Source organism: Palaemon carinicauda, chromosome 3 (genome assembly GCF_036898095.1).
Source record: "Palaemon carinicauda isolate YSFRI2023 chromosome 3, ASM3689809v2, whole genome shotgun sequence".
In the NCBI taxonomy this organism is placed as follows: Eukaryota; Metazoa; Arthropoda; class Malacostraca; order Decapoda; family Palaemonidae; genus Palaemon; species Palaemon carinicauda.
Genome location: NC_090727.1, coordinates 12,534,974 through 12,551,874, shown reverse-complemented (window position 1 = coordinate 12,551,874; position 16,901 = coordinate 12,534,974). Strand labels below are relative to the sequence as shown.

General features: G+C 53.1%; 1 pseudogene; it reads left to right on the top strand.

Annotated features, from left to right (window-relative positions):
* The first annotated feature begins 16,452 nt into the window (after nucleotides 1-16,452).
* On the top strand, nucleotides 16,453-16,571 carry LOC137638932 (5S ribosomal RNA; annotated as a pseudogene).
* Nucleotides 16,572-16,901: the final 330 nt, after the last annotated feature.

The following is a 16,901-nucleotide window of genomic DNA, read 5'->3' as shown; positions in this document are numbered from 1 at the left end:
TAGGCATGATTATAGACACCAATCTCCACAAAGCCTTCCCATCAGACGACAGGATAGCAAGGCTGAGAGGGGTCGCAAGCCTTTTCCTCAGACGAGAAGAGCTTCCAACCCAATTGTGGTTACGTCTCCTTGGTCACTTTTCATCCTTGGCTCGTCTAGTTCCCAACGATCGCCTCAGGATGAGATCTCTCCAGTGGCGGCTCAAGTCCCGGTGGAATCGAGGTTGCGATTCCCCGGACGTCATGATCCCTATGGGTCCTGCGGAACGGACGGACCGCCAGTGGTGGGTGACAGACGAGAATCTACGAAGAGGAGTGGAGCTTCTTGTCCTTCCCCCTGATTTAATGCTGTTTTTGGACGCCTCAAAGAAAGGGGGGCCCCACTTTCTGTACCACAGGACCTCAGGCCTGTGGTCAGAATCAGAAAAGTGCCTCCATATAAATCGTCTATAGATAAAGGCCGTCTTCCTGGCCCTTCAACAGTTCCAACAATACCTTTCAGGTCACTCTGTGGTGGTGATAAGCGACAACATCACAGTAGTGGCTTACATCAACAAGCAAGGAGGTACCTTTTCGAAGCAGCTATCCCATCTTGCAGCAGAGATACTGAGATGGACCGAAGTCCGCTCGATTCTACTATTGGCGCGTTTCATTTCAGACAAGAGGAATGTGCTTGCCGACAATCTGAGCAGAGCGTCTCAGATAGTGAGTACCAAGTGGTCTTTGTGTCATCTAGTAGCCAACAAAGTCCTGACTTTGTGGGGTTCCCTGACTGTGGATCTGTTTGCGACAGCGCTGATCTTCAAGATTTCACTGTACTTCCCCCCAGTCCCGGATCCCAAGTCCCGGATCTCTGGCAAGATGCCTCCCAACAACGATGGGACAATATTAACGTGTACGCCTTTTCCCCGTTCTGTCTGATGAGGAGGGTGTTCAACAAGACCAGAATATCGGTCAATTTTTCAATGACCCTCATAGCTCCGCTATGGCATCACGCAGAATGGTTTCCGGACCGTCTGCAACTCCTGACGGAACTTCTGAGAGAATTCCTTCCACGACACGATCTACTCAGACAACCAAATGCCAGCATCTTTCACAAAGCCGTAGCTTCGCTACGACTTCACACCTGGTGACTATCCAGCATCTCCTTGTTGAGAGAGGATTTTTCGCAACAAGTTGCGATTAGGATGTCTGGACATCTGCAAAATCATCCACATCTGTCTACCAGGCAAAGTGGAAAGTCTTCTGAGGTTGGTGTCGTGGAAGGGGTATCTCTCCACTCGATGCCACTATTCCAGCAATAGCAGAGTTCCTCGTGTATTTGTGGGAAGAAAATGCGCCTTTCAGTTTTGGCTATCGCTCAGTCTTAAGTCTAGCCTTCAGGCTCAAAGGAATGATCTTTTCTTCCTCGCTGGAACTTTCCCTACTCATACGAGGTTATGAACTTACCTGCCCTCAGTCGGATGTGAGACCTCCTCCAGGCTTCAGTTCTCCACCTAACTTGGAAGACGGTGTTCATACTAGCTTTGGCTTCGGCCAAGCGAGTCAATGAACTTCATGTTCTCTCATATGACATCACCCATGCAAGGGTATGGGGGGGAGGTAACGTTCAAATTTGTCCCTGAGTTTGGTTAAGACTCAAAATCAGGGGGTGCCAGACGCTCGGTTCGACTCCTTCTGGATTTGAGTCTCCGTTCTGTAACAGATGTCCCAGACCTTCTCCTACTGTGCCCAGTAAGGAGTCTGAGGTTATATATCAGAAGAACGGCTGCAGTCCGTCCCCAGGTGCAAGCATTGTTAGCACTGGGAGGATTAAGAGAAGGATCACCAAGAACACCATCTCGGCATGGATTCGTAGGGTGATCCATCTGTCCCTGAATCCAGACCCTCCTCCGTCACGTCGCCCTAGAGCACATGATGTCAGGGGCATAGGTACGTCCCTGGCCTTCAAGAAAAATTTCTGTGACGCAGGTCCTTCAAGCTGGGGTGTGGAAACATCAGACGACCTTCACAGCCCACTATCTGCACGACGTGACCCACAGGAGGCTCGATACGTTTTCTATCAGCCCTGTGGTGGCTGCACAACAGCTGGTTTAAAACCTCAGGCTCCTTCGTGGACAAGTAGCAGAAGGTTGAGGGCATTGTTACCCGGTCTTAGTCTGCATGAAAGAAAAAATTTGTCTGGCCCTTACTCTTTTCTTCATCCTCCCCTCTCTTGGGGAAAGCAGCATCCTGGGTTCTCTGCACAGCTGACCTCAAACCACTGGAGGTAAACCATGTTTCCTTGTGTTCTGAGTATTAAGATAATACTGTCACGTCCCCATACCCTGACGAGGTGATATTGGGAGAGTCCTAGCCTAAAGTTTCCTTCTAAAGGACTACAGGTCAACTTCCTAGGACGAGTCACAGGTTATTTTACCTTCACACACAGCTTGCGTAGGCCGCAGTCCTTGTGTAGCAATATTCTAGCGAGGTGCAGGGACTCCTTATTGCTGAGTGCGAACACACTCAAATATTAAGTCCCCGGGCAAAGCCAAAAGCCAGTACTGGCAGGGACTTTCCACCCTTCCTAATGGGTGAGTCACCTCTATTGAATAGCGTGGTTTGTATGTCAGTTACGGAATAAATGACAAATTCGTAGGTAATTTGTATTTTTCCTAACTATACAAACCTTAGCTATCTAATCAAACCTGCCCGCCAGCCCTATCCCCCTTGAAGTCCTACCTCCAAGCAAAGTGAGCTCAAGCACAGGTGTGTGTGAGGGGGGGGGGTAAACAGGCTACCCTCCCTACCCCCCGTTAACTAGCGGTGGGGTAGTAAACCCTCGTTAAAATTTTAATGGCTCGTTATTTCAGCTACTCCGAAAGTAATAACCCCTATTAAATAGCTAAGGTTTGTATAGTTAGGAAAAATACAAATTACCTATGAATTTGTCATATTTAATAGGGGTATTACTTTCGGCGTGGCTGAAATGACGAGCCATTAAAATTTAACGAGGGTTTACTTCCCACACCGCTAGTTAGCGGGGGTAGGGGAGGGTAGCTTGCTCCCCCCCCTCACACACACTTATGCTTGAGCTCACTTTACTTTTGGCTCGGAGCGAGAACGGTTGTTTCCTCTCTCTCTCCTTGCCTATTTTGGACTGCCATTAATTTTTGTCTTTTAACTTACTTTTTCTTATACTTGTAAATATATATATAAACATTCTTAATGTTTATGTATATATATGTGTATAGAAATGTAGTAAGTTTCCTTTTCAGTGTTTGTGCTGTGTGTGTGATATACGACAACGACACTTGCGTAGTAGCAAGGCCAACACAGTTCAACTTCGTGGGGAACGGCTCCTCCCTCTCTGGTCCATGGGTCTTCCCGTCGGCATATATCCGTTAACTCGGCTGCCGCGGGGGAATCGTCATCACCTGGGCCCTCTTCATTCAACTCTTGTCTTCGCCTTTTCCTCTTTTCCTACGGGAAACTTGGATTCTGAGCGAAGGGAATGTGGCCTTTTAAAGATTGACTATGGTCTCTCTCTTCTCGAAGTCGTTCACCTTTACTACAACAACGCACTATTGCGGAAGCTCCTTTCCCGTGTGCGGGTTAGGTTGCTCTTCCGTTTGTTTGTCTCAATTATTTTAAGTGAAATCTAATTGTATTTTAACTTTTCAGATTTCTGCGTGGGGAACACTTCCCTTCAGGGGGTCAGTGGTTCTCACTATTGGTGAATATTCTTAGATGATTTGAATCATGATAATTCTGTTTTTATTACAGTTACTCCTCCCCCCCTTCTCCCATGGATGTCATCTGGGGAAGGAAGGGCGCATACTTAATTCTTATTTGTTCCGTAACCAAAATACAAACCACGCTATTTACATTGGGTTTACTTTCGGTGTAGCTGAAATTGACGAGCCATTAGATTTTAACGAGGGTTTGTTCCGTAATCGAAATACAAACCATGCTATTTACATTGGGTTTACCTTTCGGCGTAGCTGAAATGGCGAGCCATTAGAATTTAACAAGGGTGTATTACCCCCACGCTAGTTAGCAGGGGGGTAGGGGAGTGGTAGCTAGCTACCCCTCCCCCCCTCACACACCGGTGAACTGCTTCACTTCACTTTTGGCTTGGACAATGGACAGACGTCTCTGTCTTTGTCCTCGTTTGGCAGCCATTGTTTGTTTTGTCTTTACTTAATCACTTACTTTTCTTTTACTCAATATATATGTAAACATTTTTTCGTTTGTTCCGTAACCGAAATACAAACCACGCTATTTACACAGGGTTTACCTTTTAGCGCAGCTGAAATGGCGAGCCATTAGAATTTAACGAGGGTGTATTACCCCCGCGCTAGTTAGCGGGGGGGGGGGTAGGGGAGTGGTAGCTAGCTACCCCTCCCCTCCCTCACACACAGATGAATGCTCACTTTCACTTTTGGCTCGGACTGTGACAGACGTCTCTGTCTTGGTCCTCTCTTGGCAGCCATTGTTTGTTTTGTCTTTACTTAATCGCTTACTTTTCATTTACTCTATATACTGTATATGTAAACATGTTTTCATGTTTGTATACATATTTGAGTATAGAAATCAGTAAGTTTCCTTTTCAGATTTGTGTGTGTAGTGTACTTATCTACGTGGTGTCATCGGCAGTTGGCCACCACGGCGTTATGGGTGGCGATCGAGTTTGACTTATGTCTCTCTCTCTCTCTCTCTCTCTCTCTCTCTCTCTCTCTCTCTCTCTCTCTCTCTCTCTCTCTCTCTCTCTCTCTCTCTCTCTCTCTCTCTCTCTCTCTCTTTCTTGAGGTCGTTCACCCTTTTACTACGTGTTACTACGCCCTTGTAGCTTCCTTTCCGTGTGGGGGGGTTGCTACTCCGTACGTATGTCTCAATCAGTTTATGAATCTAATTGTATTTGTTGATTTTTCAGCTTTGTAGAACGATTCCTTTCGGGGTTTTCGTTCTTTCTTTAGTGTTCATTCATTTTTAAATTACATAATTACATAGTTACATAATTATATTTGTTATAATTCTGTTTTGGTTACAGCTCTCCTTCCGTGAGTGAAAGTGGTTGTGAGGGCACGTGCCTGTTGTGTAATTCTTGTTTCCTTTCTCTCGGGATTCCTCTTCGGAGCCTTCCCGGGGGAATGAATGTGTACTAATGTTTTTTTGTTTTATTTTTTTACAGTTACCGATCTAGTTCGTTTCTGTAATATGGCAACGGTGTGAGCTGTCTTGTTGAGTCCTGGGGATTCGGCTGTTGCTGCCTCCCCCCTTGTGTTTTCGTCAGGGGCGTGTCTCCTTCTACTGGAAGTACTCCCGTGACGACGGACAGCTCTCCAGTTCATTTTAGAACTCTCAGGAGGCTTGCCTCCTTGGGCAGGTAACTTTCCTTCCGAGGGAAGTTTTTCCTGTCCAGGCTTGAGTTTTTCCCCTTATGGAGGGTTCTCCTCTTGCCTTTTTTTCGTGGGACTATGCTCTTGGTGCTGAGCGGTCACACCTGCAGTTTCGCTCAAGGGGGTGGGCAACTGCAGGAGCTCCTCTTCGGAGGATTGCTCCTTTTAGGTCACTGCTGACCAGTCTCTTCTACGAAGTGTTTCTCTTTCGTTCGCGAGAGAGTACACTCATAGAGACTCCTCTTCGGAGGTTTCTTCTGTTGCTGTTGCTGTTGGGCTCCCTCGCCGTAAGGCCCACCGTCCGCCTCGTCGTAAGGGCCTCTCATCTCCCTATAAGGGTGCTTGAGGCGCCTTTTTGAATCTCCGTTTGCAGCCTACAACTCCTTTTTCTCGATCTTCCGCCTTGGTGCAAATGGACAGCAGTCTGATCTCGTCTTCCGACGGGCAACGGTCTTCCCGACGGACAATGGTCTTCCCGACAGACAGCGGTCTTCCGACGGACATCAATCTCCCGGCGGACAACGATCCCTTCGGGGCAAAGGGTTGCCTCCCACGGGGGTTCTTCCCTTGCGTGTCAGGGTTTCCCTGCGCGCCCTTCTGCTGTGTTCTCTCCTGCTCCTGCTCAGTGTTAACGCACAGGCGCTCTTCTGCTCATCATCTCCTGTTCGTCAGCGCTTTCATGATGATCATCCCTGCTGTTCCTGTTGGTTCCTGTTACGCGCCCTGTGCGCCCACGTTCGCCCTCGCGATCTAGAACTTCGGTTCAGGTCGGGGTCAAGGACTCTTCTTCTATACGCAGGCTTCCACGCGTAGCCTTCTGCTCGTCAGCGATCATCAGCTCGCCAGCAATCATCAGCTCGCCAGCGATCATCAGCTCGCCAGCGATCATCAGCTCGCCAGCGATCATCAGCTCGCCAGCGATCATCAGCTCACCAGCGATCACCTGTCTCTCGGCGATCTCCGGTTCGCCCACGTGTGTTACAGCCGGCACGCTAACGTTCTCCAACTCTTCTGAAGGAACATGGTTCGCCAGCTACTAGCTCACCTGCGGATGCTGATCGCCATCGCGCGACCCTCAACTGCGGATGCTGATCGCCATCGCGCGACCCTCAAACTGCGGATGCTGATTGCCATCGCGCGACCCTCAACTGCGGATGCTGATCGCCATCGCGCGACCCTCAAACTGCGGATGCTGATCGCCATCGCGCGACCCTCAACTGCGGATGCTGATCGCCATCGCGCGACCCTCAAACTGCGGATGCTGATCGCCATCGCGCGACCCTCAACTGCGGATGCTGATCGCCATCGCGCGACCCTCAACTGCGGATGCTGATCGCCATCGCGCGACCCTCAAACTGCGGATGCTGATCGCCATCGCGCGACCCTCAACTGCGGATGCTGATCGCCATCGCGCGACCCTCAAACTGAGGATGCTGATCGCCATCGCGCGACCCTCAAACTGCGGATGCTGATCGCCATCGCGCGACCCTCAAACTGCGGATGCTGATCGCCATCGCGCGACCCTCAAACTGCGGATGCTGATCGCCATCGCGCGACCGCACACCTGCGGATGCTGATCGCCATCGCGCGACCCTCAAACTGCGGATGCTGATCGCCATCGCGCGACCGCACACCTGCGGATGCTGATCGCCATCGCGCGACCGCACACCTGCGGATGCTGATCGCCATCGCGCGACCGCACACCTGCGGATGCTGATCGCCATCGCGCGACCGCACACCTGCGGATGCTGATCGCCATCGCGCGACCGCACACCTGCGGATGCTGATCGCCATCGCGCGACCGCACACCTGCGGATGCTGATCGCCATCGCGCGACCCTGCGCATGCTGATAGCCATCGCGCGACCCTGCGCATGCTGATAGCCATCGCGCGATCGCCCACCTGCAGAGACTGCTCGCCATCAGCAACCGCCCATCTGTGCATGCTGATCACCATCGTGCGATCGCCCTCCTGCACATGCTGCTCGCGATCGCTCACCTTCGCAGATTGCTCGCCAACGCACGATCACTCACCTGCGCATGCTGCTCGACCATCGCGTCGGCATAACACAACGCGCCATCGCCAACCTGCGCGTTAGCGCTCACCAGCTCACCACCGATCGCTTGTTGATCCATATCGCCAGCGGTCTTCCTCGCCCACGAGGCAGCGGGTTTCCTCGCCATCGCGCTAACGCTTGCGTTCGCCGCCTCGGACTCGCGCTCATCCACCTGCCCACCCTCATGACTGCTCGCCTGCGCGCCCGCGCGACCGCTCGCCCGCGCGACCGCTCGCCCGCGCGCCCGCGCGCCCGCGCGACCGCTCGCCCGCGCGCCCGCGCGACCGCTTGCCCGCGCGCCTGCACGTCTACGCTCATGCGCGTCCGTGCCCATGCGCGTCCGTGCCCATGCGCGTCCGTGCCCATGCGCGTCCGTGCCCATGCTCTCCAATGTTCGCCCACGCGCGAACCAACGGTTTTCCATCACGCGGACGGATGGTGTTCCGTCGCGCGAACCTACAGTGTTTCTTCGCACAAACGTCGGCTTATTTCTTGCAGTATCCATTGCTCGTCTATGGGTTATCGCTCGCCGACCACCAGCTCTCGCCCTCCCTACCACGCTCGCCCTCCTTCTGCGCTCCTTCGCTCACCTTTGTTTGCGGTACCGCGCATGGGCGCTTCCACGTTCGCCCACTCAAAAAATCTTTGAATTACAGTCGCGCGAGCTCCAGGGTGATTGCGACCACGATTCCCAATGGGGTTTTCGCAGCATGGCCAGCCTGGCGAGTTCTTCTGGAGCGTATTTCCAGAACATGGCCTCACCCCGCAAACGCAGAGCATGGCACTTGCAAGAATAGGAGAAACTAAAGGGAGATCTGAGCAACATTCCTCTTTCCTGAACCTGGTTAGCCCTTCCCCGTCATTCCCTGGAAGGATTTTTGGCGGGGGGGGGCTTTCCGTTCGAGATTTCTCCATCGGACAAGGGGTGACTGCTTACCCCTTCCTCTGGGAGCTTACCAGGTTCTTTCTCTCCTCGGTTACGGCCCGAGATTTGGTTCAAGGAAGCTACAGGAAGAGTATGGGTACTTTCCTCCTCTCGAGCTCAGGCACCTTTGCCTTTCGTCGTTAAGTATCTAACTTGCGGACAAGCTCGATGTTGTACCATCTGGACGCGCTGACTGAGGGCTTCCTTCGGGTGTCTCATCTGTGGAGGTCGACGACCTCAGACACCCTTCCATCCTTGAGAAGAGTTTGTTTGTGCCCAAGGACAGAGACTTAGACAGCGGCTGTGCGGAGGAAATCGACTTCCGTTTTCACTCCTCCAAGGCGCTTTCTTCCAGACTCTGCAGGGCTCCAGCTCCCTTTTCTTTCAATCACATCGGCCTAAGTTATCGGCTACGACAACTGGGACAAGGTGTCCAATTGCAGTTTCCTCCTGTCAGGAACAGATGGCACGGGAGACTCCCCCGGGGGGGCATAGTCCTAAAAGGAGTTCACGAACTCTAGGATTGCAGGTTTTTCTCTGGGAGGATGCTTAAGGTTACTCATCCGAATGACAGCTTCCCGATGCCCATTCCCGCACAATCTCTGTGATCAGCCAAGGATATCGCGCCTGCCGTCTCTGTCAGCGAATTCAGTGTCTCTGAACCTCCATGCCATAGCGTCAGCAGAGTTGCCCGGTTGGGCAGAATGATCCATACCTTAGGCGAAGGTCTTCCTTAGGATCATCGATGGCTTCACCCCCGGCCTCCTCAGTCGATCCTTTCTTGTAAGAAAGGATCTGAGAGGGAATGTCCTTAGTCGACCTCTCAGCCCTGATCAAGTTTGTCGAACAAACTTCGGCCAGCGTAGACCAGCAGAATCGATCAGACTGGTAACGAGGCGACAGGACTCCTTAAACCCTGGATCGGAAGGACGGGTACTTTCAGTTTCCATTCCTTCCATCTTCCAGGGTGCTCGTCGAATTCAGCCTAGACTGCAAGTATTCCTGCTTATGATGCAGTGTGGCTATCCCGCCGTGGCATAGCAGGTTTGTTTCCCCAGAGAACTCTCCCTGCCTTCCTCTTGGCCGCTCAGGCCCCTCTACAGATCCTACAGCTCCTGCCGAGTCGCCCCGTGCGCGTCGACTTCATGATTCTGGCGTATTCTAACCAGCAGGGGACGCATTTTCACACCTTCACATCTTGCAGTAGAGATACCGGGATGATTGAGATTCTCTCAATACCACCATCGGCTCTCTCATTCCAGGCAGGGGAATGTTCTCTCAGACTATCCGAGCAGAGCCTCGTAGAGAGAGTGTACCTGGGGGTCTTTGACCTTGGGTAACCAGCAAGTACTGGTCTGGGGGACCTGATCGCGACAGCTTGGAACCTCAAGCTTCCGCTATTCTTCCCCCCAGTCTCAGACCCCGAAACTCTGGCAAGATGCATTCCGGTGATGGTGGGACAACTTCGACGCCTGCGTCTTCCGTCCCTTTTGTCTGTGGACAATGGGTCTCAACAAGACCAGGTTGTCTGTCAACCTTTCAATGGGAGAGCTCCACTGGGACTATGCGCAGAACGGTTTCTGGACCCTCTGCTTCCCCTGACGGAACTCCCGGGAGAGCTTCTCCCACGGCGCAGACTACTCAAGCAACCACACTGCGACATCTCTCCCGAACCGGGGCGTCGCTTCGGCTTCATGCCTGGAGACACTACGCCTCCTCCTCAAGAAGAGACAACCCGCTACAGTCGCGGTACGGAGGTCGCGTCATCTGCGATAGTCATCCACAGGGGTCTCCCAGGCAAAGTGAAGAGTTTAAGGTGGTTGGTGCCGTGGGAGATATACCTCTTCCCTTGAGGCCTCTTCTCCAGCAATAACAGTCTTATTGCCTTTCGGCGGGAGGAAACTCCTCTCCGCTCTCGGCAATGAAGCCGGTCGCTCAGCCTTTCCCTGACCTTCAGGCTTAAAGGAATAACTTTTTCCTGCCCGCTGGATCTATCCTCGCTCATGCGAAGCTACGATCGTCCCTGCCCTAGTCGGAGGAAGACCTCCAACTTGGAGCATGGCTCGGAATTTTAGTCCTTTAAGAGATCTTCTCAAGACCCTTTATGACAGGCCTCGGATTGTATTCCGCCTTGGGTCTCCTGCTCACTCTGGCCACGGCCAGTGTGTAAGCAATCTTCTTGGTCTCTTACGACTCCCCCCTTTCTAAGGAAGAGGGGAAGGCAACATTCAGGCTCGCTCCTGAGTTGTTGGCTAGACTCAGAATCTGGGGGTCCCGGCCCTTCGGTCCGATTCATTCAAGATTTCGAGTCTCCATTCTGTATCTGATGTCCCAAGACCTTCTCTTTCTTGCCAGGAAAGGAATCGAGAGGTTAGCGCTGGGAACAGCTGCAGTTTGTCCTCAGTTGCAGCCGATTTGGGAGCACAAGGAGGACATGGGGGAGAGTCACCAGTATACCTCTTCAGCCCGGACTCAAGGACATTCATCTCGACCTGTCTCCAGACCCTCCCCTGTCACGTCGCCCTACAGCACGATGTTGGATACATCGCAACGTCCCTCGCCTTCGAGTAATACTACTCTGTGACGCAGGTGCTACAAGCTGGAGTCTGGAAGCGTCTAATGACCTTTGCAGCCCGCTTCCTGCAGGGCGTGACCCACAGGAGTCTCGATACGTTTTCTATCGCTCTGTGTTGGCTACACAACAGCTGGTCTAACCTCAGGCTCCTTTTTGGACAGGTAGCAGAAGGTTGAGGGCATTATTATGAGGTTTTAGTCTGCGTGAACGAAAGAAGTATGTCTGGCCCTTTCTTCTTTCTTCATCATCCCCTCTACGGGGAAGCAGCATCCTGGTCTCTGCATAGCTGACCTCGAACCTCTGCAGGTAAACCATGCTTCCTTGTGTTCCGAGTATTGAGTCAATACTGTCGCGTCCCCCATACCCTGACGAGGTGGTATTGGGAACGTCCTAACCCAGAGTTCCTTCTGGAACTCCAGGTCAACTGCCTAGGACGGGTCACACTTCTTCCTTCACACACAAGCTTACGTAGGCCACATGGTTCCTTGCGAAGCAAGGAACTTGTGAGGTGCAGGGACTCCTTTTATCGAGTGCTACTCACTCGGATTTTGAGTCCCCGGGTAAAGCCAAAGCCAGTATGGCTGGGGACTTTCCACCCTACCTAAGGGGTAAGTCATCCTGTGTAAATAGCATGGTTTGTATTTCGGTTACAGAACAAATGACAAATTCGAAGATTATTTGTATTTTTCCTAACCATACAAACCTTAGCTATTTACACACATTTGCCCGCCAGCCCTGTCCCCCAAGACAAGTCCTACCTCTAAGTGAAAGTGAGCATTCATCTGTGTGAGAGGGAGGGGAGGGGTAGCTAGCTACCACTCCCCTACCCCCCCGCTAACTAGCGCGGGGGTAATACACCCTCGTTAAATTCTAATGGCTCGCCATTTCAGCTGCGCTAAAAGGTAAACCCTGTGTAAATAGCTAAGGTTTGTATGGTTAGGAAAAATACAAATTATCTTCGAATTTGTCATGTTTATGTATATATTTGAGTATAGAAATCAGTAAGTTTCCTTTTCAGAGTTTAGTGCTTGTGTGTGTAGTGTACGATATCTCCGTGGAGCCCTCGGCAGTTAGGCCACCATGGTGTATTTTCATGGGTCGCGATCGAGTTTGACTACGGTCTTTCTCTCTCTCTCTCTTGAGGTCGTTCACCCTTTTACTACGTTACTTTTACTACGTCTTGAGTAGCTTCCTTCCCGTGTGGGTGGGGTTGCTACGCCGTACGTTTTGTCTCAATTAGTTTATGAATCTAATTGTATTTGTTGATTTTTCAGCTTTGTGGAACGATTCCCTTTGGGGTTTTCATTCTTTCTTTAGTGTTCATTCATTTTTAAATTACTGTACATAATTACATAGTTACATAATTATAATTGTTATAATTCTGTTTTGGTTACAGCTCTCCTTCCGTGAGTGTAAGTGGTTGTGAGGGCACGTGCCTGTTGTGTAATTCTTGTGTTCCTTTCCCTCGGGATTCCTCTTCGGAGCCTTCCCGGGGGAATGAATATTAACTAATGATTTTTGTTTTTATTTTTCACAGTTACCGATCTAGTTCGTATCTGTAATGTGACAACGGAGTGAGCTGTCTTGTTGAGGCCTGGGGTTTCGGCTGTTGCTGCCTCCCCTATAGATCTTCGTCAGGGGCGTGTCTCCTTCTCCTGGAAGTACTCCCGTGACGATTGACAGCTCTCCAGTTCATTTTAGAACACTCATGAGGTTCGCCTCTTTGGGTGTGGAGCTTTCCTTTCGAGGGAAGTTTTCCTGTCCAGGCTTGAGTTTTTTCCCCTTTGGGGGTTCTTCTCTTGCGTTTTTTTCGTGCGACTATGCTCTTGGTGCTGAGCGGTCGCATCTGCAGTTACGCTCAAGGGGCTGGGCAACTGCAGGAGCCCCTCTTCGGAGGATTGCTCTTTTTAGGTCACTGGCTGACCCGTCTCTTCTACGAAGTGTTTCTCTTTCGTTCGCGAGAGAGTACACTCATAGAGACTCCTCTTTGGAGGACTCTTCTGCAGTTGTTGCTGTTGGCCGCCTTTGCCGTAAGGCTCACCGTCCGCTACGTCGTAAGGGCCTCCCATCTTCCTATAAGGGTGCTAAGAGGCGCCTTTTTGAATCTCCGTTTGCAGCCTGCAGCTCCCTCCTCTTTAGATCTCTCCGGGGATCGATCTCCAAAGCCTTCTTGACCTTCCGCCCCTGGTGCAGATGGACAGCAGTCTGGCCTCGTCTTCCGACGGACAACGGTTCCTTCGAAAGGGTTGCCTCCCACGGGGGTGCTTCCCTTGCGTGTCAGGGTTCCCCTGCGCGCCTTTCTGCAGTGTTCTCTCCTGCTCAGTGTTAGCGCACAGGCGCTCTCCTGCTCAGTGTTAGCGCACAGGCGCTCTCCTGCTCAGTGTTAGCGCACAGGCGCTCTCCTGCTCATCAGCGTTTTCCTGATCGCTAGCGCTCTACTGTTCGCCAGCGCTCTCCTGTTCGTCAGCGCTCTCCTGATGATCTTCGCTGCTGTTCCTGTTGGTTCCTGTTACGCCCCCTGTGTGCCCACGTTCGCCCGCGCAATCTAGAACTTCGGTTCAGGTCTTGGACAAGGACTCTTCTTCTACGCACAGGATTCCATGCGTTGCCTTCTGCTCGCCAGCAATCACCAGCTCGCCAGCGACCACAGACGCGTCAACGTTCGCCTGCTCGTCAGCGATCTCCTGCCCGTCAACGATCGCCATCTATCTGCCATGTGTGTCAGGTCCCCTGGACACCATCAGTAGCGATCTAGCGCTCGCCTGCTGTGGACCACGATCTCTGGTAGCTGAGTCTTGCCGTAGATCTTCCTCCTACTCGCCAGCGCTCACCTTTACTTCTGTCCTTCTGTGCGCCAACTTTCTCCAATCGCCAGCGCACATCTGCGCGCCCTTTCCTGCCACGCACCAATGGGCGCCAACGGTTTTTCCTGACCGTCCAGGATCGCTTGATTGACAGCTCGCTTCAGCGCTCACCTTCCTGATTCACCTGCGCGCCTTCTGTTTAGCGCGATGCGCGCTAACCATCCCTAGTCTCTTACGCGTCAGCGATCGCCTACGCGCCCGCGCGATTCTTCGCCTGCGCGCTAGCGTTTTGTTAACGCACCACCGCTTGTCAACTCTCCGTCGCTTGCCAACGCGCCATCACTTGCCGACGCGCCATCGCTTGCCAACGCGCCTTCACTCGCCTACGGGCCATCGCTCGCCAAGACGCGCCATCGCTCGTCAACGCTTCATCGCCCGCCTACGTGCCATCGGTCTCCCGACTGCCTGCGCTCACCCGCGGTTCCACGGGCCTGCGCGACCACACGCCCATGTGTCCGTGCGACCGCACGCCCACGTGTCTGTGCGACCGCACGCCCACGTGTCCGTGCGACCGCACGCCCACGTGTCTGTGCGACCGCACGCCCACGTGTCCGTGCGACCGCACGCCCACGTGTCCGTGTGACCGCACGCCCACGTGTCCGTGCGACCGCACGCCCACGTGTCCGTGCGACCGCACGCCCACGTGTCCGTGCGACCGCACGCCCACGTGCCCGCGCACATGCGCTCCAATGTTCGCCTGCGCGCGGACTAACGGTATTCCGTCGCGCGGACCGACGGTGTTTCGTCGCGTAAGCCGACGGTGTTCCGTCGCGTGAGCCGACGGTGTTCCGTCGCGCGGACCGACGGTGTTCCGTCGCGCGGACCGACGGTGTTCCGTCGCGCGGACCGACGGTGTTCCGTCGCTCGAATGTCGGCTCGATTCCTGCAGTATCCATTGCTCGCCTACGGGTCATCGCTCGCCTGTGAACTTTCGGATTCCGACCACCAGCTCTCGCCCTTCCTACCACGCTTGCCCTCCTTCTGCGCTCCCTCGCGCACTTTCGTCTGCGTGCCCGCGCATGGGCGCTTCCACCTTCGGCCACGTGCAAACCATTGTTTTGCCATCGCGCGAGCGCCAGGGCGATTGCGACCGCGATTCCCGTCGGGGTTTCGCAACATGGCCAGCCTGGCGAGTCTTCTGGAGCGTATTTCCAGAATACGGTCTTCACCCCGTAAACGCAGAGCATGGCACATGCAAGAGAAGGAGGAATCTTCAGGGAGGTCTGAGCAACATTCTTCTTTCCAGAACCTGGGTTAGCCCTTCCTCGTCATTCCCTGGAAGGGTCTTGCCAGGGAGTTTTCCGTTCGAGATTTCTCCGTGGGGCAAGGGGTGACTGGTTTAGCCCTTCCTCTTCTCCATCTCGTGGAAGGGGCTTACCAGGTCCTTTCCCTCCTCGGTTGCGACCCGAGGTTTTGTACAAGGAAGCTCCAGGAAGATCATGGGTACTTTCCTCCTCTCGGGCTCAAGCACCTTGGCGTTTTGTCGCCAAGTTTCGAACTTGCGGGCAAGCTCGATGTTGGACCATCTAGACGCAGTGACCGAGGGCCTCCTCTCGGGTGTCTCATCCGTGGATGTCGACAAGCTCAGACACTCTTCCATCCTTGGGAGGAGTTTGTTTGTGCCCAATGACAGAGACATGGACAGCGGTTATGCGGAGGAAGTCGACTTCCGTTTTCACTCCTCCAAGGCGCTTTCTTCCAGACCCTGCAGGCCTCTAGCGCCTCTTCTTTCAGCCTCGTCGGCCTAGGTTATCGGACCGGCTACGGCAGCTAAGACAAGGTGTCCAATAGCAGTCCCCTCCTGTCAGGGACAGGTAGCACGGGAGGCTCTGCCGGGGGGGACATAATCCTAGAGGGAGCGGCAGAGTTCATAAACTCTAGGATTGGCAACCCCCCCTTGCAGGTCTCACGCTGGGAGGATGCCTAAGGTTACTCATCCGGATAACAGCTTCCCGATGCCGATTCCTGCACGATCTCCGTGATCAGCCAAGGATATTGCGCCTCGCACTTACCATCTCTCCGTGTCTGTCACTGAATTCAGTGTCACTGAACCTCTATGCCATGGGGTCGGCAAGAGTTTTGCCCGTTTGGGCAGAAGGATCCAAGCCTTAGGAGAAGGTCCTCCATAGGGTCGTCGACGGCTTCACCCCCCGGCTTCTTCAGTCGATCCTTTGTCGTAGGAAAGCATCTGAGATGGGAATTCCGTAGTCGACCTCTCAGCTCTGATCAAGTTTGTCGAACAAACTTCGTCCAGCGTGGAACAGCAGAATCGATCAGACTGGTAACGAGGCGGCAGGATTCCTTAGGCCCTGGATCGGAAGGACGGGTACTTCCAGTTTCCATTCCATCCATCTTCCAGGAAGCTCTTGGAATTCAGCCTAGACTTAAGATGCGGTGTGGCAATCCCGCCGCGGCATCGCAGGTTTTTCCCTAGAGAACTCTCCCTGCTTTCCTCATGGCCGCTCAGGAGCAGGCTTCCGCCTCCTTCGCCTGTTGGAGGTCTGGTCAACTCCGGTAGGCTCGGGTTCGACCTTCTTCAACGCCGGGACAAGCTTCCGGGTCCTTACCATGAGTGAGGGATCATGGTAATTTGCTAGAAGCCTTCTCTACTTCTGCCTCAACATCTGGAGTATCTAGCCATGATATTGAGTCAACGGCCTTACCACGTTGGAAACACCGCTTCTTGTCCGATCAGCGAAGTTAAGCAACGTTGGGTCTAGTCAGTACTTGGATGGGTGACCGCCTGGGGACGCCAGATGCTGTTGCCTCCTTCTTTAAGCCTTCCCTTCAGTTGACTGTGGCAAGGCTGAGGAGAGTCGCAGTACCTGTTCTCAGTCAAGCAGAGCTTTCAGCTCTACCTTGGAACGTTTCCTGGGTCTCTTTTCCTCATTGACCCGTCTAAAGTCCCGAACGGTCGCCTCAGGATAAGTTCCCTGTGGGGCGGCCCAAGTTCCGGTGGTATGAAAGCAACGATTAACCGGACTTTCTGGCCCCTATGGGACCAGCGGAACGTTTAGACCTGCAATGGGTGTTGACCTATGGAACCTCTTGATGGGAGTGGATATTCTCATCCTTTCCCCACATTTTGATGCTGTTCT